This window comes from Rhodnius prolixus, unplaced genomic scaffold (genome assembly GCF_049639745.1).
Source record: "Rhodnius prolixus isolate KJV_2025 unplaced genomic scaffold, Rpr scaffold_1, whole genome shotgun sequence".
Classification (NCBI taxonomy): domain Eukaryota; kingdom Metazoa; phylum Arthropoda; class Insecta; order Hemiptera; family Reduviidae; genus Rhodnius; species Rhodnius prolixus.
Window position 1 is genome coordinate 51899041 of NW_027411581.1, and position 25556 is coordinate 51924596.

Genomic DNA, 25556 nt, shown 5'->3' on the forward strand with positions numbered 1-25556 from the left:
ACCAGCGCCAGCTGATTACATTGTGTTGGTTAAGTTGGGACAGCTTTGTCACTGTAATAAAATATAAAAAATAATTTTAGTATCCGTGATGTAAGTGAGAAATTTTGATTTAAATCGAATTTAAAGTGTAGGAAACCTTTAATTTGTTTTATAATAAACACAATTTTTTAAAGGAAATACTAAATTTGGGTTTTTCATTTTAATCAATTTTAACCCGAAATAAGTTTAGAACTTTGGCCTTAATAATTTATTCCTAACACAATTTTTTACCCATTACAATCAGTAAAAAAGCGGTTGAAAGGGGGTCCCATTTCCCCCTTCCTCAGAATTTATTTATATTCTTTTTATTGCAATAAACAGTTAGTATCTTTTTCGTGATGAATTTTTTTGACTCCTAAGTTTTGGAGTAAGTTTTATTGGTTGTCGGTCTAGAAACCTTTGCCAATTGTGTATAAAAAACTTTTATAAGATGTTTGTAGTTTTTAGCAATTTTTCCAATAACTGTAACTTTAAAGTAAACATTTGTAAGTAATTTAATTTTTAGTTTGAATTGTATGTTTCAAGTAAGTTTTCGTGAACTATGTTATTAGAAAGTCTTAAGGATGTTTACACTAGATTTTTTTTTTTAATTTTAAGTAATATCCTAAATTTTACTTGATCGTAATACTTTCTTTTAATGCATATTTTTACAACCTTATTTTCTTTGACTAAAATTTTAACTCTAGTTAATAAGCCGTAAGCAATTGGTTCAGTAGGGAGCATAATAATAATTCATTCATCACAGCGTGCTTGTTTCATTCTAACAGGTTTCCGTGTTACATCCATCTTTAGAAATGAATCATTAGATGAGCGACCTAGATGGGATGGCAGAAGCTGTAGAATTAAAATCAAATTTTCTCACAGAAACCTGATGATTCATCATGTTTGAAAGATGAAATCCTTGACTATAGATTATTTTCTAAAAGGGGATAAAGCAAATTTCCACGATAGAATCGTGTAGGACAAAGGACAACCTTTTGATTGAGGCAGTGTCCATTATGAATGAGGTCTTCAAGGTTAGGAAAACTTTTGTCTGCGCCAGTTTGTGCCCAGAACCTGCTGATGTACTTCTCCAAAGGTATCCTGATATCCTAAGGACTTTTCTTATCAAACTCCGTTGCAGTTATACTATCTCTTTTTGTATTTGTTTCCAGAACTTTTTTTTCTCATGATTGTTACTATTTTACTTTAATTTACTCAGGTTAATATCTTTGATTTCTTCTCAATTATTCTCAAATAGAAGTACAGAAATTATAATTAGTTTTATTTGGAGATAAAAAGAAAACTGTCCGTCATCGTCTATAATTAAACAAAATTCTTTGGCAAGACATGAAATAAAACAACTACGTAGCAATGCAGTACTGCGCAAAATGTAATGCATTTTATTCTTGTTTAGAAATGTAAGTTTGTTTTTTTTTGTGAAAATGGTGAGTGCATATGTGTGTAGCTGAAAAACGCATTTAGCTAGGTTTTGTTTGCAGGCACCCCAGGGGCTAGACGGTCACTTAATTTTGAATGTAAATTCCTGGTTAACCCAGTGCTAGTGGATTTACATATTCTTCTTATTTACTTTAAATCTACTCCAATCTACTACAAAACATCATCTGCTCATGGTCCAATAAATCTCTATCTTTACAGCTTCCACATAACACATCACATATCCATTGTGTCATGTACTTACTCTCTAAACTCTATAATAATAGTACAAGATTATCATCCTCTCCTACACAACTTTCTTAGATATCACGATTTAGCCTGAAATAAACAAAACCTGCAGTCTGCAAGGGGAAACAGGTGGTCTCTCTACGAATATCTTAAGATTTCATTTAATTCATAAATAACATGACAGGTGTAACCGATTAGGTAGATTATTTATATTATATATTTTCGCAAAATCAATTCGGTGTAGAATATATGAAAAATAAAAATAAGGATGGGAGAAAACACACAATAACTAAAACACATAAACCATAATAATAATTTACTAAATACTCATAAGGGTTTGAATAAACACAAATTAACCTAAATATAGTTTATTCACATAATTCATAAGACATAACATTCATAAAGCATAAAGCATAACTTCCATAAAGAGTGACCAAACTCAACTCAACTCAACTAAGGAATGTCTCCAACTACCTGCTACCCTCTAGCTACCCTTAACGGTCAGCCCTTCTCTTACACCCTCTACAGGGTTGCCAAATATCTAACATTCCAAATTTACTACATCGGTTTAATTTTTTTTCTTTTCCGATAAAGTAGTTTATCAAAGCTTTTTTCTAATCAAATTCGCAAATATATTCTTGGTATCTTTATCTTAATCTTGATACAAACATCTTAATAAGACAATGAAAAGCGAATCAGGTTTTATTTTATTTATTTTCTCGAATACATTTTATGAATAATTAACTTTAAATTTTATTATAAAATTAATGCGTCTAGATTGGTGTACTTGAAGCACGTGACTTTTACCCAATTTCAAGATTTTATTTTATACTTAAAATTTTTATTTATATTTAAATTCCTTGTATAGATGATATCCATTTTACGTGGGTTTTGGCTGAGCAAATAATGATCACTTGCGGGAACCCAAGTGGAAGACCCCTAGTCTAAGAGAAGGGTTTGTTTGTTTTTTGGTTTTCTAAGATCTAGGTTTAATTGGCCAGTTAACTCATAAGTGACAGAAAGAAATTAATTAAGCCTTGATTCTTTATGAACAGAAACACACTTTATAACGATTACGATATATCGCTCAAACGGAAATTAGAATTTGCTATATTTTTAGTCATTTTGCACGACTTCCTTTTAAACTTGATATAATTTCTGCACATCTTAATGTTTCAATTTTTGAATTGAGATCAAGCCTGTATATAGTAGGCAAGCGCTGTGTCCCGTTCGCGCAGGTATACAGCTAAAATAGTGAAGGAGGACGGCAGGTGTCCCTGATGGATCAGTTGTCGACACAGTTCCAATCTATGTCATTCATCTTTTTGGCACCTATCCTACAGGATATTTGGCTTTGGATACTAACTTTAATTATGTCCGTGATAATGAGTGTGCGGTATTTAAACAGTCTTCTTGGACTGAATAGTTTTGATTAATTGAAGAATTGTGCAAGATTTGTGTGCCCTTTTCATGATTTGACTGCTGTAGGATTAGCGGTGTTCAGTGTTATGTTTTTATTAAAAACTACACACGATTTAAGGTCTAACCTTTGGGCATTTTTTAAAAGTTATTCCTAAGTGTTTATTTTATTTTATTTTAAGACGCAAGAACATATATTAAATCATCAAATTAAATCTGTTGGAAGCAACAGCCTTCTGTACAGTTTCCGCGCGAGGTTCTCGTTTTTGTACGTAAATAGGAAGTCTTGTGATTTTCGAATTTGAATTTTCTTCTCGAAAACCCTTGTATTGTGATACTATAAATCTTAAAAAAATGGATGAAGAATTCAGGATATGAAAACTATGTTTGTTTGAGTGAATAAAATCACCGAGGGAAATAAAGAGGTGGTTTCATTCTCCACTCTGCAGCTGCGAGTGGCATATTTGAGCACATCTTGGGGGTCTAGGTCTAGAAGCAGAAATCTCTCCTCTTTTAGATTGTGTTTTCACCAGCAATCGCTTTTATGTTCTTCTCTTCTCTGTTCTCCAGAAGTGTTTAATAGCAAATAGGCAGGAGAATATGAGGGACCCATTCTCCTCACTCTGTCCGTAGTCTACTATAGACTATGGGACAGCCTCCGGGATTGTGTTCTCCTTTTACAGACAACACTGTGAGCTGCAAGAAGCTCCTTAGAAGAGAAAAATGTTAGGACCAGCGAATGGATTCGAACCCAATACACTACCACTGTGCTAACCCTTTTGCTTACCTATTATGTTTGATATTTAATAAAATTCATAGCGTTTTAGTGCATTATTTCAATGGGGGCATTATTTTGGTTGAGGCCCGGTGCGCAGAAAATGAATAAGGCCCCCTCACCACTAAAAACCTGAATATAGAAAACCTAAATTTTATTTAATACATGCATTGTTAGGTATGTACGAGGGTCGTTTGAAAAGTCCGTGCAAAAATAAATACTACTTAATTTTTGGGGGTAAACCTTTTTTATTTTTCAACATAGTCTCCTTTTAGGCTTATACACTTCGTCCAACGCTGCTCTAGTTTGTTGATCCCTTCCGAATAATAGGATTTGTCCAAGTCTGAAAAATAGCCATTCGTTTCTGCAATCACCTCCTCGTTTGAATAAAATCTTTTTCCCGCCAGCCATTTCTTCATATTGGGGAACAAATAGTAGTCCGAGGGAGCCAAGTCTGTAGAATAGGGGGGATGTGAAACGAGTTGGCGACCTCAACTGCTGAGGTGTGAGCTGGTGCGTTGTCGTGATGGAAAAGGACTTTTTTGTGGGCCAATCGTGGGCGTTTTTCTTGCAGCTCGGTTTTCAAACGGTCCAATAACGATGAATAATATGCACCTGTAATAGTTTTACCCTTTTCCAGATAGTCGATGAGGATTATTCCTTGCGAATCCCAAAAGACAGTCGCCATAATCTTTCCGGCCGAAGAAACGGTCTTCGCCTTTTTTGGCGCAGATTCCCCTTTGGTAACCCATTGTTTAGATTGTTCTTTGGTCTCAGGAGTGTAGTGATGTATCCATGTTTCATCCACAGTGTCGAAACGACGCTTAAAGTCCTGCGGATTCTTCTGGAACAGCTGCAAACCGTCCTTGCAACACTTCACACGATTTCGTTTTTGGTCAAGCGTGAGCTATCGCGGCACCCATCTTGCGGATAGCTTTGTCATGTCCAAATGTTGATGCAAAATATTATGTACCCGTTCATTCGAGATGCCCACAGCACTAGCAATCTCACGCACCTTCACTCTTCTGTCATCCATCACCATATCATGGATTTTATCAATGATTTCTGGAGTAGTAACCTCAACAGGGCGTCCAGAACGTTCAGCGTCACTTGTGCCCATATGGCCACTCCGAAAATTTTGAAACCACTTATAAACTGTTCTAATCGAAGGTGCAGAGTCACCATAATGTTTATCAAGCTTCTCTTTAGTCTCCTGAGGCGTTTTGCCTTTCATAAAGTAGTGTTTAATCAACACACGAAATTCTTTTTCGTCCATTTTTTGAAAATCACTCGACTTTCTCGATTCAATCGAATGCCAAACACAAAGAAATAGACCGATCTGGCTGAAACTTGGTGTGTGTTCTTCCAAGAGATGCTACTAACTAAACATAACCTCGATACGCGCCAGTGGTGCTATCTCTCTGACTTTGCACGGACTTTTCAAACGACCCTCGTATATCGATAATGGTAAAAAAACACTTATGATTCATTAAACAAATCAGTTTATTGTTTACTCGTGTACCGGTCATAACTATGGTATCATCATCTTACATCATAGCGGAAACAAAACCTGTTTATAAAATTAATATATGTAACAGGATAAAATTCTCGTTATAATGGAATTGTCAAACTTTTTATTATCTTGCAATATTGGACTATATTAGACGAAACTGTTATAATATTTACTGTCTAGATTCCGTTTTATAAATTTAATAATTATTTTTGCCTCACAGTTGAGAGTTGAAGATCATTTACTGTGCCCAAAATAGACGAGAGTCTAATTGAGCTATTAAATATAAATAGGTTTTCATTCCATTAAATGAAGAAAAAGTTTTCTCATCCGAGACATTTGAAATTGGCGGCATAATTAACAAAATTCGTAAATATTTTAAATCTTTGAAAAGTGTCATTTTCATTTCTAAAACTTTTTTTTTATTTTATTTTATTATTCAGAGTCCTTCCAGTTATCACTAATCTTGTGATGGAATCAATTTTTTACCGGAAATAATTCTTTCGCGGTCCCCTCAGGAAGGAAAAGTGGTTTTTGGCAAATTATTCTTATGTATTTGTTTGGGTATGTTCACAAAATATTTGTACAGTGAAAAAATTGAATTTTTAAGCATTGTATTTCGATTTAAGTTCCACCAAAGGGGCTAAGTCTGCAAATTTTTACGCAGTTATTACAAATAAACTGCTTAACTATATTATTGATCACAAAGAATCGAGAAGCCCAAACTTATCAGACAGTGTTTATTGTTAATTTATTTTAAGATTAGTGTGTGGGCGATCTAATTATTATCGTAGAACATTTACATGTGAACTTTGACCAGCTCGTCATTTATTATTATTTTACTTAAATTTCGATTGCCTTTTGGAAAGTGAACCCCCTGTACGCTTCTCCCTAAATTCGCCTCTGCATTTTGTAGCGAATAGAGCGAGACTTCTCAGCTACCGCACTGTTTCTCCTGTGCGTCATGGTCTACAATGCAAAGAGAAGCAGCTTAAGGTTTTTTTGAACTTGCAGGTGTCCAATCTGGTGGTAATTTAGCGCTATTTTTGACTATGCCTCCCCGCCATAAGAAAGAAACCCCAAATTGCCCACATATTGTAAATTTAATTCTGGTTACTACAAGAGTTCTACTTATTAAACGGAAGCTATAGATCAAATATCTTTATTTTATATTTTTTGCGCACCATATATTAAGTAGTACATCGTCTTTTCCTGGTGGCAACATTTTTGACGCTTACATACATTAGTGGTGTGTGTGGCTGCCAGATTTTAAAATTGTCCTTCAGTAATGCGCATCGTCCTCATTTTGCGTCAATAACCTCAAATTGGAACTTGCTACAATTTTTTATTTAGCTTTAAAAACTTGTTTATTTTTGTTTTAAAACTTGCAAGATTTTTTATTTTCTCTCACTCGGTAAAGAAAGCGTTGCGATCGTGCCAAATTTTCTTCATTTAGTTTTTCACTGGAAAAATCTTCAGTTTGAAAAGTGTTTTTTAAGCAAATGATCTATGGAGTATGAATATGAGTTTACAAAATATTTGAAAAAGTGAAATCTAAGAAAGACGCCATCATTGATGAATTCAAATTGTTGTAGAGAAAGTTATGTTTGTTAGAAATGTAACAATTTATTTTCTTTCTAAGCATGATTTCCTTTTTGAATCTAATATTTTATTAGAAAATTGTACGCAGCGATCCATTACTCATTAACTATTTACAATTAGTACATTAATTTAACAGCTATTGGTCCGTGTTATCGGCGATTGTTAATTCATTGTCAGATCTGTAACCTTAAGATAATCCTATCTCCACAGAATCTACCTATGATGATGTGAATATATGAAGGGTGACGTGCTTAACCAGTTAAGCGTGTGAAATTTAGTTTTAAAAACCCCCCACAGTGGGCGGAATTAAAGACAGACAATGACGTGTATACACGTCGAACGTAGGGCTAAACTACCAAAAGTTTACAACGTCGTAATAGTCACTGCAAGCATTTTTTCTGCAATTTTTGGGGCTTGAGATTACAGAGCATTCTGTGCTCTTTTAAAATCTTGCACCGCTTCACGTATGCATTGCTCTAGTATTTAGGAACGCAAGAGCTTTTACAAGGAAGAAAAGAGCTTTGAATTCTGTGTAAAATGAAATCATGCTCCTACTGAGGTCTAAATCTCTATCTAAGGTAAAAACGGCATTGCCAAAGGGTTGAGAGCTTCTATTTGTGTGCCTAATTCCCAATCTTTAATGCGGAGACCTATCATGTACCAACCACTTATCATTTGGCTGGCTCCCTCCACCCCCTCCGTATAAAATACTTGGCAGTTCTGTTGGTAAGATAAAGGAAACATCCCACCAAATAATATCCTTATTGTATTTTATTAAAATTTCGAGTTTTTATAGTTAATGGCAATTTTATATTTTTCACAACGAGGAAAAACGTCGAACGCACCGTAATAGAGATTTGGTTTGACGTGTAACATAAAGATAGAAGGCGCTGTCCAATGGATATACTCATTCATTATAATTCATTTGTTTATTTTAAACATTATTTTGAAGGTTAGTTTGAGATGAGAAAACTCAGCGTGTTAATCACAAAGAGGGAATTGTCCAAGATGGGGTATAGAAAGCCTGGGTGTCATGGGGTTTTCCAGATGGGCCGATGTGGAATCTTGGAATTTTCTGTAGCAGGATTATTTTTTTATTAATTTGGAGGATAAAAGGGAATTTAAAGTCATTGTTTAGGATTAGATTAGAAATGTTGCTTATGGATTTTATTTTTAATTTTTTATGGCGCCCGGAGCTTAAGTTCTCTGCCGGCTTCTGGACATTGTTCTTTCGTTCTCTCATCGCTGGACTGTGAGTAGTAAGTGACTCCTAAGAAGAGAAAAAAATCTAAGAGCCAGTAACCTGAATTCGAATCCGGGATTTCCAAATTGGAATTCAATGCCCTAACCACTTAGCTCATCCATTTCCTCAGCATTGGTTGTTTTTCTAATTATGGGATAAGTTAGGAATTGGAATTCTCGATTGAGACTTTATTAGTTAAGTCATCCGTAAGTTCTTAGTGGTTACATTTTTGTTTTTTGTTGTTTTTTATTTTTTTCAGGAATTCCTCAACCAAATATTTCTTTTAATTCCAGTTTCCAACGAGATCCGACCTCTTCTTTCCGTCCGTAACCATGGAGGCTTTCTCGAACGCCATATATCCACTTTTCCTTGGGTCTACCCATTCTTCTTCCAGTCTAGAATCTCTTTAGCCATTCTTCCATCTTTCTTTGTATGTTATATGGTCGTACCATCTAAGTTTTTTCCCCCTCTACCTACCTTTTATTTTCTATTTATTTGTTTCTTGCTAGTCTGTGGTTACATGTCTGTAGAATATAAAAATCTGTGTTGTTTTTTCTTTTGCTGAAAGTTTAAAACGTCAAGAAGTCTGTAAAAAAGTTTAGATCCTGTCTCGCCTCTTTAATGAGGGAGTTCCAGGTTGAATCTCTTAACTCTGTTAAGATCAAAATAGCGAACTCTCTGGCACTTAATCTCAACTGGAATATTTATCCGTTCTGGATACAGGAAATAGGACCATAATTACTTAATGGTAATTAGAAGGGAGCTAACCAACCTATCTCACCCCTCTCCTTTTCATAATTAATGTATTATAAATAATTCGATTTTTTTGTAAAGAATGTTTAAAATAAAAGTTTTAAATCGATACGAGAGAAGGAAATTAAAGAAAAATAGATCAATTTTAGTGAAACTCTTCAAAATTTGATAGAATCTTTTAGAAAAGTGATCTTTTTGGAGGATTTTGATTGTTTTACTTTCTGGCCCCTTTGGAAAACCGCGACGTAATTGAAAATTCAACTTCCTTCCATGTTTCTTGTTTTTAAATTAGAATTTTCTCATAAATTCGTGTACAACACGCACAATTTTCGAAAAATATATTTTTTTTCCGGACTTTAAAACATATAGAGGCGGCACGTTAGCCGAGCGGTTAGTGACGAGACCTGTGAAGCTAATGTGTATTGTGGTACTGGGTTCGATTCCCGGTCTTAGGCCTTGGATTTTATTTAATGGTTAATAAAATAAATTTAGTGTTAAGTACTCGTATGTTTGCTATCCGCCTCCGTCCACGACACCTAATTGGTAACCTAGTTGGACGTAAAGCCCGCCTGAAAAAATAGGCAATTACTTTACTTTAAAACACATAATTTCTGGGAAAAATGCGAATTTTAAAAAATTTGATTCGATTGCTATACTTCTTTTATTGAAGAAATAAAAAAAAATGTTTAGCCAATATTTTAAGGTAAAACACTTACAGCCTGCAATAACTTAAGTTTAGCAATTTTTCATCTTTAAAATACATTTTATGCAATTCATAGAAAATAAGCGAGGACGAAAAAGAAAAGTAGAAATAAATGTAATTGTTCTTGTTTGGAGAAATACATTAATTATGAAATAATGGGGAATTGCAATGAAGCAGAACCAAGACATAGCGCCAGTTTTTTTATCGATAAATTACGCAACACTGACATCATCATCAACAACAACAACAACAACAATAATAGAAACATTTCCTCTATCGTATCTACTACCTACCTAGTTAGCCGACCAGCTCTCTCACGTACCCTTCATCAGCTCCAAGATGTTTATCTGGTCGATTCATTTGGTGCCCGCCATGACCTTCCTATGCGCTTCCCTTCCTCCGGTCTGCTTGTGCAGTTTTTTTTTTTTTAAAGAGAAAAATATGCTATAATTGTGCACAAACAAAACTGGACTGTACAACAATAATAGTCTTTATTAAAGTTGCTGCAATTACATAAACCATTATAAGATATTAAATAAACTGCGTTAGTGTTAATCCTGCAAAACATTTTCCAATTAATTCTCCACCTGGAGTTTTTTTATTCGTTTACTTATTTAAAAAAATCCAAGGCTTCGTACTAAGTACTGGCGGCCTACTTATCAGAATGTTGCATTGAAAGTTCGAAACCAGTCAGAGATTCCTTAACTTGCGTCCTAGGGCTGATAAAATCAGCTATTTTTTTTAAAAAAAAGGCTACCAAATGCACCCTTTCTGAGACTGAACAATGATTTTCTTCAATCTTGAAATTCGAACAACTCATTTCGTTCTCGACAATGCTGTATCGATTATATTCAATAACGAAATTAAAAATCGACTTTCTGCTCTTTTTAATTTTCTTGTGTTTACAAAATTCCACATACAGTCTCAGTCTTCCTATAACGCGATTAATTCGTACCGCTCTCTATAGAAAACATGTTTTATGGAAATCATTGCCGTTTTATATGGAAATCGTGTGTTATATGGAAACTCAGATTTAATTCAAATCAGGAATTGCATACATAAATTAAGAGCTATATAAAAACTGCATTCCGAAAGTATCAAGTTGTGATTGATATGTTTAATAAATACAATTTCATATTGCAATGAATATGTAGATTTTTTACACATTTGTAGTTAGCTTTATGCAATAAAATGTGCGCATAGATCATATAATAAAATAATGAACTAAAAAATTGTTTACAACAAAAAAAAAATCTTGATTTGGTCCCTAATTAAATATGTAATTGATGATTTGAAATTAGATTGTTTTATAATTCAACATCACTGTCAGATATTTGCAGTCTAACTCTTTTTTTCCCCCTAATTGGCCGAAAAACCACCCCACTTTGCAAATTTCCTTATTGGTTATCAAAAGTATTTAGGTTTTGCAATTCTACCAAAACCTTTATACAGGATGTTCAGCATAAGACTACCGTAACTTCGGGAGGCAATTCTGGGCGTCATTTGCAACAAAAAAATTTCATATAAACTATGGCTCGATTCGGCTCCGTTTTGTAGAAATTTTTAATTTTATGTTTTTTCAAGGTGTTACTACTTTTTAGCAAAACGTTGTCTATATTTCTCAAACTATTAAAGCTACAGCTATTTTAATAAGCTCATTAGAAAGAAGGTTAAATTTCCTTTTAAATAAGCTAATTTGTATTCTAAAATAATAAAATTAAGTATTTCAAAAAATCAGCTGGGTGCTAAAATAGTGAATATACGCGAATATTTTTGCTCCTCGTTAAATACTTATTTAAAGTAATTTTGATTGGATTTTAGTATATATTTTGTGTTCTAAAACATTTGTTAACTATAGTTTTTTACTTCTGTGTTTATATATTTAGTTTATTAGTGTTATTGCCAGTTTACTTATTCCATTAACTTTACATGACTTTTCTTTTCTTTCCTCTGACTTCTCTTCTCTTTCCTTCTTTTCAATAAACTTAAAAAGATACTTTATTCTTCGTTATAATTATCTTTCGCCTAGATCTTTGCAAACAATTTGCTCAGTGAAGAGAGAAGTGAGACTTTAGAAAGGTTAGGTAATTATACAGTTTTTTACAAAATAATATAAACAATAAAATAAAGTGTAGAAATCCCATATTCGGCCAGCTTAGACAATGGCTCTAAGTGACACCGATATGGGGGGAGTTTTTACCTCAGGGGACGAATCTACTACCTCCTCAGTGAACAAACCAAAACGGTCTTCAGAGATGGCCAAGCTCTCACCTGGGAAAGGAAAACTAAAGAAGCAAAGTAAGAAGACTGTTCCGGTCCCCTCGCCGCCACTAACTCGTCAGAGAGGCGTATTGTCTCAGTCAACCTCCCTACAACAAATTTCATTTCCTCAACAGCAGCAGCAACAAAATGTACAGTATGTATCCGATTTTGCCACCCACAATAAATTTAGCGTCTTGCCAGAGATTAGCGATCCATCCACCAGTGATAATAAGCCACCCCCTATACACGTGTACAAAATCAATAATTTTGTGATGTTGAATGACCATCTGAAGAACTTAATAGGAGCCAATAATTATTCGTGCAAGTCTCGTTTGGACAATATACTGGTAACTACCCAAAATATTGAGGCCTACAGGAAAGTTGTCCACTATCTGAATGATCAAAAAATTGAGTATCACACTTATCAGCTCAAGAAAGATAAAGCATTCCGAGTGGTTCTGCGACACCTGCACTACACAGTTCCTCCAGAGATGATTAAAGAAGAACTTCAACAAATAGGGTTCAACGTAAGAAACGTAACAAACATCCGACACCCTGTCCACAAAAATCCGCTGCCTCTATTTTATGTTGACTTAGAGCCAGATACCCACAATAAAAATATATTCAACGTCACTGGGCTACTCAATACAATAATCAAGGTAGAAGAACCCTACAAAACTAAAGAAATAGCGCAGTGCAAGAGATGTCAGCAATACGGACACACGCGGGCTTACTGTCACGTAGCCCCGAGATGCGTTAAATGCGCTGGTCCTCATCTATGGGAAAACTGCAGCAAATCTCCTGATACACCTCCCACATGCGCCCTATGCTCTGGAGCTCACTCATCTGCCTTCCGAGGCTGTGAAGTTCACAAAGAGCTTCAAAGAGTTCGTCGAGAAAGAGAGATTGCCCGAGGTCACCTACCTTCTAGAGGCCATCACCCTCAGCCTCCTCAAACGTCTGCTTTCAAGGATTTCCCGGCTCTCCCGCAAACAGCGCGCCAACGACCTCAGCAACCACAGAATCGGCCTCAATTGCAACAGCAGTCACACCTTCAGCAGCAATCACAACCACAGCAGCAGCCCTTCAACCAACCAGCTACCAGAGGACTCTCTTATTCGGAGATCACGAGGTCTTATTCTCCGTACTCACCTCTTCCTCCTCAACCTCCATCTACACAACCCGACATAACGACAGTTCTCAACTCATTTTTCCAAAGGTTCGAATCCCTCCTTACTCCACTCGTTAATCTTCTAAACACTTTAGTTAGTCAACTACTTCCTCGTCTCAACCCTTGACTTCTCCAACTCAACAATCCTTAACCATCCTACTTTGGAACGCCAATGGGTTGAACTCCCACAGAGACGAACTTGACGCATTCTTACACGACAAACGTATTGACATAGCTTTACTTACTGAAACCCATTTTACTAGTAGATCAAACTTTTACATCACTGATTACAAAACATACAGGACTGACCATCCCGATGACACGGCCCACGGTGGTGCGGCAATCCTAATTCGCAATACTCTCTCACATCATAACCTTCCTCCATCATCTACTGACTATCTCCAATCATGCAGTATCTCCTTATCCGCTCATCCTCATAACTTTAATCTCGCAGCTGTCTATTGCCCTCCAAACAAATCCATATCTCAACAACAGTTTGTTTCATTTTTCAAAACACTTGGTCCCAGATTCCTGTCCGGTGGAGACTACAACGCCAAGCACCAACAATGGGGATGCCGCACAACAAATCCACGTGGCCATACTCTACTAAATGTTCTTCACGCCCGAAATTACAGCGTAATATCACCGGATCATCCTACGTACTGGCCTACATCTCTATCTAAGCTCCCTGATATCCTAGATATTTTTGTCACTTATCGGATGTCTCAATACTATGAAATCTCCACTCTAACTGAACCTTCCTCAGATCATAGCCCCGTACTGATTACTCTCAACATAAATCCTTTTCTTAGTACTCCTAAACCATCTCTGATATGTGGCCCGGTCGACTGGAAGAAATTTCAATCTAAATTAGAGGACTCATTAAATCTACAAACTGTACTTAAAACAAGTGAAGACATAGACAACGCTGTACAACATTTCACAACATCAATACAAAATTCCATTTATCAATCTGCATCACATACCAGAAAACAACATAATCACACTACTAATTTACCACTATACATAAGACAACTCATCACAGATAAGAGACGAGCACGAGCCGTATGGCAGCGCTCCCGCTATCCCTCAGACAAACAAATCTTTAACAAACTTACTCATCTACTCAGGACTGAACTACAGCTCTTAAAAAATGAACGTTTTGAAAACTATACACTATCACTGACTACCGAAGACAAATCTCTCTGGACCGCTTCAAAAAGAATCCTCCGCTACAAACCAGTACCCTCCCCACTTCGACGTAGCGATGGATCATGGGCTACTTCCGATGGTGATAAAGCTGCTCTCTTTTCTTCTCATTTTTTAAATGCATTCACTCCACATTCTGACATTATCGACTCACAATTCCAAAAATCTCTCCTACAAGATCTGGACACACCTCTTCCTCTCTCACTCCCACCCAAACCATTTTCACCTTCTGAGGTTCAGTACGTCATAAATCATCTTTCACGTAAGAAAGCGCCTGGATTTGATCTCATTACACCAATCATTCTCTGCAATCTTCCCAAAAAAGCCATGGTATTTTTGACTTCCATATACAACGCAATTCTCCGAACAACCTACTTCCCCGTCTTGTGGAAGTATTCCGTAATCCGTCCTATCCCAAAACCTAAAAAACCTCATCAACATCCTTCGTCTTACCGTCCAATTAGTTTATTACCTGTACTAGGAAAAATTTTCGAAAAACTTCTTCTCAAACAAATCCTTCCTATCCTCGAAAACTCTTATGTGATCCCAGATCATCAGTTTGGATTTAGACGTAACCACTCTACTATTCAGCAATGTCATCGAGTAGTGGACATAATTGCATCCTCTCTTGAAAAGAAAGAATGTTGTTCAGGGGCTTTCCTTGATGTGCAGCAGGCCTTCGATAGAGTATGGCACACTGGCCTCTTGTGGAAGCTTAAAAATATTTTACCTGCCACGTTTTATTTAATCATAAAATCTTACTTGTCCGACAGGTACTTCAGAGTGCAAATAGGATCTTCTTTCTCCCCACTTAAGCATATCGACGCTGGAGTTCCACAGGGCAGCATTCTGGGTCCTATTCTCTACTCCATTTACACTTCAGACATACCAACAGATACTAACACTACACTTCTCACATACGCAGATGACACCGCCTTACTGTCCACTAATCATGATCCTGTACTAGCTCACAGAAATCTGCAGTCACATCTCTCCTCCTTAGAACAGTGGTTCAAGAGATGGGCTATTAAACTTAATGAAACCAAGTCTCAAAATATCACCTTTACTCTTCGTCGCATTACTCTTCCTCCAGTCATCTATAACCTAACACCTCTACCAGTAGTAAACGTTGCCCGCTACCTTGGGCTTTACTTAGACCGAAGACTTTCTTGGAACCCCCACACTAGACTTAAAAGAACAGAACTGAACAGACGCTATCGACTACTTAAAAGACTCTTAGACAACAGATCAAAACTCTCTCTGGACAACAAAAGACTAATTTATACAGCTATTTTAAAACCCATCTGGGCGTATGGAATAGAGCTGTGGGGTTCAACCAAACGCTCCAATCTTCAAAGGATTCAATCTCTACAATCTAAAATTCTTCGAACTATTGTAAACGCTCCTTTTTATGTCTCCAACCTGACTATACACACTGACCTTAACATTCCTTTTGTCACACAAGTCGCTAAAACAAGATACAGAAAACTCCACTTCAGCCTGCAATCTCATATAAATCCTCTAGCTAAAAATCTTTCTTCTAGAACCCTTCCTGACAACCCGACAAGACGCCTTAAGAGACAGTGGCCTCGTGATCTCCTCTCAAGTGAAGAGAGCGAATAATAGCCTGTTTTGGAGTGTTACCACTAGGTAACTTCTCCACTCGTATTCTTCTGTTATTTGTTGTTACTGTTATCACTGTTACTTATAGCGCTAACGCGCTGATTGTAGCAAAAATAAACGCAAAAAAAAAAAAAAAAAAAAAAAAAAGTATTTCAAATTGTGGCCCAAACATAAGAAATAGCAAGTTTCTAATTTTTTCCAAAAACTTTGTCTTCATTTTTCTCAAAAACATTTTGTATGAAAAAACCGTGCACTATTCAGGAAAAACATCTACATACGATCACCTTTCGAACGGTATACAATAATTGGGGTTATTTTAAAAATTGATGCAGAAATCTGTGATTAATTGCAAAAAAGTCGGCCTCAAAACAGCGTCGGCATCATGAAAGGAATTAACCTGCCATAAGAATATAATTGATCAGAATTATCAAATCCAGCACGATTTTTTGCAAACGTGTAATTAATAATTGATTTATTTAGGAACTAGATTAAAAAAAAAAAAATTTACATTATAAATAATCAAATAAAATAAAATGGTATATGAGCTTAAAAGAGTGTTGGGTACTGTTTTTTCCAAAGAAAGGATTTTCGTTTAACGAGTTACTGTATTTTTAGTGCGTGTATAATGTTTTAGAATTCTATCTCATTTACTCTATCTAGGAAATAATTAAACTATAAATCGGGAAATTATTAATATACTGGGAAAAAGAGTTTGATTACGATAAACTGCTGTAAAATACAGCAGTTTATGTAAAATCACTTGGCTTTTCCAGTGGTTGCCAGAACTTTGGTTTCTAGATCCATAAACCCGCATTATCTGCTATATTTTAAGAATAACAAGGTTCCTGAGGTAAGTTGCCCTGTTAAGCCCCTCTAAAAGCTCTTCAGAATAGTTTACAGAATCTTTATTTTCATAACTGAGTCATGAAAAAGAATTAGGAGAAGAGGTTAATCAGAAATGCCACTCTCTATTTTTTTCTTTATGATTATTTCTTTTGCAAAAGAAGTTTTAAAAAAAAAAATTAAATTATGGATTTTCGAAGAGTCAATGAACTTTTTTTTTACTATCCTAGTTATTACTATCTGTTGCTGGTTTGGTTTATTTTATTTTATTTTATTTTGTTGACATATTGTATTAGTGTTAGGAACGATTTTCGTTTTTCTTTTTTTGCCTGACGAATTGAGGATCTCTCAATGGTGTAGTATTGGTGTTGACTTCTTTCTTTTTTTTTTCCACTTTATCTATATATCTTGATTGACTGATTGGTACGCTGTGTGTCTAGCAACCCGATCTATTTGGGCAGCACCCTTTGTTTTGCAAATATTTGCATTAAAATGTTTCTCTCTCTCTATTAAATTTCTAGCAAAATAATTTTCCCAGTACTTCAATTTAGTGTGGTAAATACAGTGTGCCGTGAAACGAGGCGGCAGAAAGGAAATAAACTTCCGGTCTTGTTAAAGCTCCATATTTGTTATGAATGAACTCGGATGATTCATTCAATAGAAATGACCAAGAGAGTAGTAGTTGTAGTTAGTAGCTAGTAGTTTATAAAAGAGATAATAAAATAGTATTATGTCGGTGCTTTTTTTTTTTTTTTTTTTTCTTAAAGAAAAATAGTAAATATATTATTTAAGTTGATATTTTTATCAATGGGAAGACAGTGTTTGCCAGTGGTAACTGAATTGATTAGCTATGACGTGCCTGTACACCCAGCTTTGAGTGGAATTTAAGGTGTTGATTTAATGTTTGTTTGCTTTTAGTTATATACATAATAACTTATCATTTGGATTCCTTCCTCTTCTCTGGTGCCTTCTTTACAGATAACACTGTTTCCAGAATTTTTTTTTTAATATTCTACTTTCCTTAAATATTCTAGGGTTTTATTTTGATGTGGGAAATATTTGCTTTGTTATGGAAGGGACTGCATCTATTCGTGCGTAAAATTCATTTCAAAAAATGTTAGTTTTCCTTGCCTCTATTTTTACTCAGAATTGTGATAAGCATTTTTGATTGATTAACTCTACTTCCTTTATAAAATTCACCAGATAGAACTCTTTTATCTGGAATAATTTGATATGTGCGGATGTGGCAAACTTTAAATACTAGAATAAAGGTTTCACAAAGCGTATAGGACATTTCAAACATGCTCCTCCTGACTGTGAAACTGGCCGAAAAACACGTGAAAATCAATCAACCGGGTAATACTACTTCACCTTCCGTTAGTGAGGAATTTTTTAAGTTCGGAAATAACACTACTTTTCAAAAAGTTTCTACTTGGGCAGATAAATGGCAAACAAACAAAAAAAATGCTGTGATCAGAACTTTGGCCTCAATCTTCTCTTTTTCGGCTACATTTACAAACCTTCGATGCCATAAATGGGAGAAACCATCGGAATTTATTAAAATATTTATAGAAACTTGATCTAAGAGTCCCCTTAGTCGATTGGACTGTTCATGCTTGTTTTGGGTGGTGGTTATAAATGAATTTAGGCGTTTTTGGAGATTTGGCGTGAATGAGAATGTAGACAATGCTGCCCTTCGTTACAGTTTACCTGGGTGCTTTTGGTGGCCATAGGGTAAAATTCAAAATTAAATAGAGCCAAAATATTATTAAAGAGAACAATCGATAATCTCTTATAAATACATTTGTTTGTTTGTTTTTCCTTGGTATCTCTCGTATTACTGACAAATCGTAGCCATTCCTGAAAATTGTGTCTCCATTTTCGCTTGTATCTCTTTTTTAAAGCATTAGAGATGTCTTGTTGTATGTAAAGGACGTGAAAGCACTCCACAATCATTTATAATAATTATTATTGAGACAGAAAATAAAATAATACGCGCCTCCCAAAAACGGCTCTCTGCTGGCACAGACAAAGGAGAGGGAGGCCTATGAATAGCTGGCTCGCGCAGGTAAAGGAACTTATGATAGCGCGAGGTCTATGCGAAAGCGACGCTCAGGATAGAGAAAGGTGGATGCTTAGCGCAAGGAACCCTGGATAGGGAAACTCCTTGAAAGAAAAAGAAGAAGAAAATAAATTAATAGCCTCTTTTTTTGGTCTCTCAATTTAAGACATTTATAAAATTTACGGATTATACTCTGTACTGAGGGGCTTTGCCCCCACAACGCCTTCATCAATCCCTTACTGTTCTAGAGGATCTGTCCCGGATCCCAGTGGCCCCTCATTGCACTTTTATCTTAACAACAATATAACCAAACCCATTTCTATCGAACTTGTAAACGCTCGGATTACTATTTCTTTATAGAAGCGTAATTTTTCCCCTGCGCTTAGTTTTATATCACAACAATATAAAAGAAGTATTCTTACAATTGTTTTTACGGCACTCTGTAATCAAACCTTTTTTTTTTTTTTCTTACACCTGTCAATCGCTTTTCTCCCACTTTGCTCCTCGTACTGGCATAGGTGGTCACCATCTTCATGTTTCCAGAACTAAGCACAAACCGAATGTTATTACTGGAGCAGCACTGTCGTACACCACAAACAAACCAGATATGAGCCACTGCTAAGCTCACCGTACTTCTATTATATTTCATTTTCTCACAAATGGATCAAATTAATGAATTTATTAATGAACATTAATGAAGTTATTAAAAAATTATTTTAATTATTATTAAAAAGAAACCTAGAACAGTTTTAAAGCCGAAAATATTACTCGCCAGTTTTTATCAACAACCCTAGCAGTTTACAAAAAAAGACGTACACCAGTATGCGCTGAAGTATTTGGGTCTCTCTTATTAACCCCAAAATCCGTTTGTACTTAAATATTATTAACTCATCATTCTCATCACGTCACTAGAAACATAAGGAGTCTTCTATCTGACGGATGTAAACTTAAAGGAAGTACAACAGAAGGTATATTGGTTCAATTAAGTTGAATCTCTTTTCCAAACAGAGGCGGTTTGTTTTTCTCGTGGTCTGAAGACATGGAAACACAGTCCCACTGCAGTAGTGTATTTTCTTTAACTATATTGCCTGTGCAGAAAATAGTGTTTTCCATTTTCAATTTCAAATGTTCCTTTTCGATTACTCCTTTGCTGGAGCATTCCTCGAACTCCTTTCGATATTTTTCATATAGCTTTTGGGATTTTTAGTTTATTAATTGTCGAAGTCAACCTTTTACATATGTTTTTCCCCAATTATATTTTCTAGATAAATTAATTTTTAATAAATATATCGCATTCAATAATTTCTGTTCTAACAAACGAAATTTAAAAACATATATGAACACCCTGTTCATTTTAAGACGGCTCAAATGTATTTCTTGTTTAAACGGTTGATCTGAGCAATAAATGGTAGAGGAAAAATTTGTTGCCCGTTACGTCTTGTTTCAGAATATGTGATATGATTTTAGATTCCTGATCACGTACGCGACAGACACGCGACCAAAAGTAAGGATTCGCAGTAGACCCCCATTTTCATATACACAGTTTTAAAGAGTATATATACAAAGGTATGAATGAAACCGGAAACTGCAATTCGATATCTTTAAAATTGAAGGGCCATTTCAAAATCTGATATTTATTAATCATATTTCAATTTTTTAACTTGTTATCAAAGAGAAAGAAGAGCACGTGATAGGTCATTTTTATATATTTTTTTATCCCCTCTCTACTGAAAATATTGCCAAGGTAGTAAAGCTAGTATTTTTCTTAATATCAGGAAATAAGTAGTTTTCCGAGTGATTTAGTACTTTTTTAGTAATTTTGGGAGAGTTATGTTTATTTACCAAAAAAATTGGAAATCTCCTATCACATATTTAAATGTTCAATATCTTACATTTAAAGGATCAAACTTATTCCTTAATTTATCAAATAATGCACTTTACGCAGCTTGTTTAGCATGTACTGTGTCTTCAAAGGTGCCTCCTCAGTGGTATGTTTATGGCGTTTACTATGACTAATACTGAAGTTTATTAGTTTTAAAAATTTGTCTATTATCGCTGTAATGATTCAGGAAGCCGTGGGAGGGTTTAGAATTTTAAACAGGTCCCATTATTGTTTAATATCAGGTCCGTAACGATAAGATTGCTAGATGACTGGTGGTTTTGCACTTATGCTAGTACATTTTCTTCCTGATTGTACGTTGTAGAAATGTCGAGGTGAAGCTTTAACTGAATGGTGGGCATATCTCCAAGACATAGTAGTGAGGAAATAGAAGAATTAAGAAGAGGAGAGTGGTGAAAGAAGGAATCAGGGCTTGGTGTCTGTTGAAGTCAATACGTTAGATCTATTTGATGACCTATACTTTTGGGCCTTCGGTCCGCCTCTGCAGAAAGTTCCTTGAGTTTTCTATTTGGAAATTAGCATAATCCTCCCTCACTTTCAGTATATATCTTCCCCTCTCTCTCTCTCTGTACATGCGTCTGTATGTGTTTTATATAGGTGGGTAATGATACAGGTTTTTTTTATCTATCTGGAGCTTAAAGGCTGGGCGTTGTTATTTGGTTATTTTGTGCGTCAGCTCTGACGGCCACTAGATGTAATATGAGGAAATGTATACGTGTGTATGTATGTAAGTGAATACCATGTTATGTTCGCGTGTAGGCCACTGCCGCTTTCTAACGGGGTCACTGATTGGCCAATACGGTGTTCATTCATTGCCAGATCCATTCACAATGTGGCGGTGTTTGTAGGCGAGTTTGTGGCCACATAAAACATACTATTCACCACCTATATTCCTCTAAATGCGTTCCAATTTTACCATAAATCAAACTCTTGTTTTTATTTCTTTTTAGTCATTTTATTTTTTCATTTCTTCTCCTTCTAGTTCCGCTAATTTTATTTTTTACTTTCTCTTAAATCCGTAAGAGTTGATTTCCTGTTTTTTTTTTTAGTTTTCACAAGAAATATAGTTTTAGTGATTTCATTAGAATGGGAAAATGGTTTTACGGATTGGTCGACACGTGTAATGAATTGAGTTTGCTTTATGGCTATCTGAGAATATGAGGTCATCATATCCCAAAAACAGAAAATCGCAGAGCCCAAGTTTGGCGTTCGGATATATCACCCTACTACAACTTTAGGTCAGCATCGGTCAACAGTGCCATTTTTATCTGATGCATTCTTGTTTTTGAAATATTATTTTCTCGAAAACGTCAAGTAACTATTTTTTGTTTTAAACCCCCTTAATTGCAAACTCTCTTGAGAAGAAGGAATGTTGTTCGGGGGCTTTCCTTGAAGTACAGCAGGCCTTCGATAGAGTATGGCACACTGGCCTCTTGTGGAAGCTTAAAAATATTTTACCTGCCAGTTTTATTTAATCATAAAATCTTACTTGTCCGACAGATACTTCCGAGTGCAAATAGGATTTTCTTTCTCCCCACTTAAACATATAGACGCTGGAGTTCCACTGGGCGCAGCATTCTGGGTCGTATTCTTTATTCCATTTACACTTCAGACAAACCAACTGAGCCTAACACCACACTTCTCACATATGCAGATGACACCGCCTTACTGTCCTCTAATCATGATCCTGTCCTAGCACACAGAAATCTGCAGTCACATCTCTCCTCATTAGAGCAATGGTTCAAGAAATGGGCTATAAAGCTTAATGAAACCAAGTCTCAAAAAATCCTTCACTCTTCGTCGCATTACTCTTCCTCCAGTCTTCTATAACCCAACACCTCTACCAGTAGTAAACGTTGCCCGTTACCTTGGGCTTTACTTAGACCGAAGACTTTCTTGGAACTCCACACTATGCTTAAAAGAACAGAACTAAACAGACGCTATCGACTACTTAAAAGACTTAAACGAAAGTCTCTGCGCAACAAAAGACTGATTTATACTTCTATTTTGAAACCCATCTGGGCGTATGGAATAGAGCTATGGGGTTCAACCAAACGCTCCAATCTCCAAAGTTCTCAATCGCTACAATCTAAAATACTTTGAACTATTGTAAACGCTCCATTTTATGTCTCCAAACTGACTATAAACCTTAACTTTCCTCTTGTCACACAAGTAGCTAAAACACGATACAGAAAACTCCACTTCAACCTGCAGTCACCCGCAAATCCTCTAGCTCAAAATCTTTTTTCATGAACCTTTCCTGATAACCCAAAAAAAACTCCTTAAAAAGACAGTGGCCTCCGTGATCTCCCCTCAAGTGAAGAGAGTGGGACCTAACAGTCTAATGTTTTGGGGTGTTACCACTGGGTAACTTCTCCACTCTTGCTTTATTTGTTACTGTTATCATTGTTACTTATAGCGCGAACGCGCTGATTGTAGCAAAAATAAATGGAAACAAATTTTTAAAAACCCTAATTTGGAATTTTTATCTGTCCCCTTAATTTGAAATATTTAATCATTAAAATCAAATTTTTATTTATTTATTTATTGATTAGGAAATCTTAATGGTTTTAAGTTAGATTTACGGTACAGCTGCTTCCTGGCCATGATCTTTTTTTCCGGAAGTTGTTACTGCATTATCCACTTTCAACATACTTTGATGACTTTTATTTTTTGGAGGGATTTTTTAAATTAGGCTTTTAATAACTGCAGGTAAAGAAAATTGTACCAATGCTCTCTAATATCGTAAAATTAAGGAAATCTAAAAAATATTTTTCTGAGTGAAATACCTATTTAGAATGTAAATTTTAACGCTAATTAGTATAGAAAGTTTTGAAAATATCTCCTGTGACTCAATTCCAATTCCTCCTGCCAATGTTGTCCTCAATAAGTTGGAAAGGGGTAGGGCTTAGCCTAGGGTTAGCGAAATGGATTCCCACGCGGAGATTCCGAGTGATAGCCCTTAGATTTTCTCTTCGTAAGAGCTATTTACAGCACTGTTCGGTAGTGTACAGTATTGCCTGAAACGATAGAACACTGCCTACAGACCGGTAGTACGCTGGGAATAAAACCTGTGGGCGCCAATAACCATTTAATCACTTGATTATTTATTTATTTTAACCTTCTTGATTTGTATAGCCTTCGACCAATTTGTGCTAAGTTCGTAATTAATATCCTTCTTTAGTGTTAGGACAGTTAGTGACGTAGATGTCTCAGCTTTAAAAGGACGGATATCCTTTTCAACAACTGAACAATTGTAGGAAGGGAATCGCTTGAGTGACAGACAGAATGGTCATTGATAACGTACATCATTGTACTCGCTTTTACTTCAGCCCTAACTTGTTTTTTATTATGGGTTTTCCTTTATTTATTTATTTTTTTTTAATAATTTACGCCAAACATTTTATAAATTAAATGTTATTTTCTTTATATAGGGTTCAATTAGTTTAATTTTTGGTTAAACTGTTGTGAAATTGTCTATCCCCTTTCTCTTGTAGTTAATTAAAAGTTCAAATGTTTGTAATTATCAATTTTTTCATGGAATTGAATTTATATTCAATTTCAGATGCCTACAGTATAATGTTCAGGGGCTAAATTCCCGTAGAGGAGCTGAAATAATTATTTCTCTAACAACTTTTCAAAAACAAAAAAAAAATCTGGCATGAGACGACGACAACTGCTGCAGCATCTCTCGAGATAAAAAAAAAGATTCTTTTTCAAAATTTTTATTTTTAAACCTGTACTGTCTGTATTTAAACCTATTTGTCTGATTGTTATTTTCAAACTCAAATCAGAATATCGTATTCAGCTGAACATCGCATTGAAGCGGGCGTTCCGCAAGGAAGTGTCTTAGGACCTATCCTCTATGTAATATACACAGCAGACATACGAGGGTCGTTTGAAAAGTCCGTGCAAAAATAAAAACTACTTAATTTTTTGGGGTAAACCTTTTTTATTTTTCAACATAGTCTCCTTTTAGGCTTATACACTTCGTCCAACGCTGCTCTAGTTTGTTGATCCCTTCCGAATAATAGGATTTGTCCAAGTCTGAAAAATAGCCATTCGTTTCTGCGATCACCTCCTCGTTTGAATAAAATCTTTTTCCCGCCAGCCATTTCTTCATATTGGGGAACAAATAGTAGTCCGAGGGAGCCAAGTCTGGAGAATAGGGGGGATGTGAAACGAGTAGGAACCCTATTTCCATTAATTTTGCGACCACAACTGCTGAGGTGTGAGCTGGTGCGTTGTCGTGATGGAAAAGGACTTTTTTGTGGGCCAATCGTGGGCGTTTTTCTTGCAGCTCGGTTTTCAAACGGTCCAACAACGATGAATAATATGCACCTGTAATAGTTTTACCCTTTTCCAGATAGTCGATGAGGATTATTCCTTGCGAATCCCAAAAGACAGTCGCCATAATCTTTCCGGCCGAAGGAACGGTCTTCGCCTTTTTTGGCGCAGATTCCCCCTTGGTAACCCATTGTTTACATTGTTCTTTGGTCTCAGGAGTGTAGTGATGTATCCATATTTCATCCACAGGGACGAAACGACGCTTAAAGTCCTGCAGATTCTTCTGGAACAGCTGCAAACCGTCCTTGCAACACTTCACACGATTTCGTTTTTGGTCAAGCGTGAGCAATCGCGGCACCCATCTTGCGGATAGCTTTGTCATGTCCAAATGTTGATGCAAAATATTATGTACCCGTTCATTCGAGATGCCCACAGCACTAGCAATCTCACGCACCTTCACTCTTCTGTCATCCATCACCATATCATGGAT

At 35.7% G+C, this 25556-nt stretch overlaps 1 protein-coding gene across 4 annotated transcripts in view; it reads left to right on the forward strand.

The window, feature by feature from the left end:
- Positions 1–25556, forward strand: part of LOC141461832 (tRNA dimethylallyltransferase) — a 498974-nt gene that overhangs the window by 99898 nt on the left and 373520 nt on the right. The window lies entirely within an intron of this gene.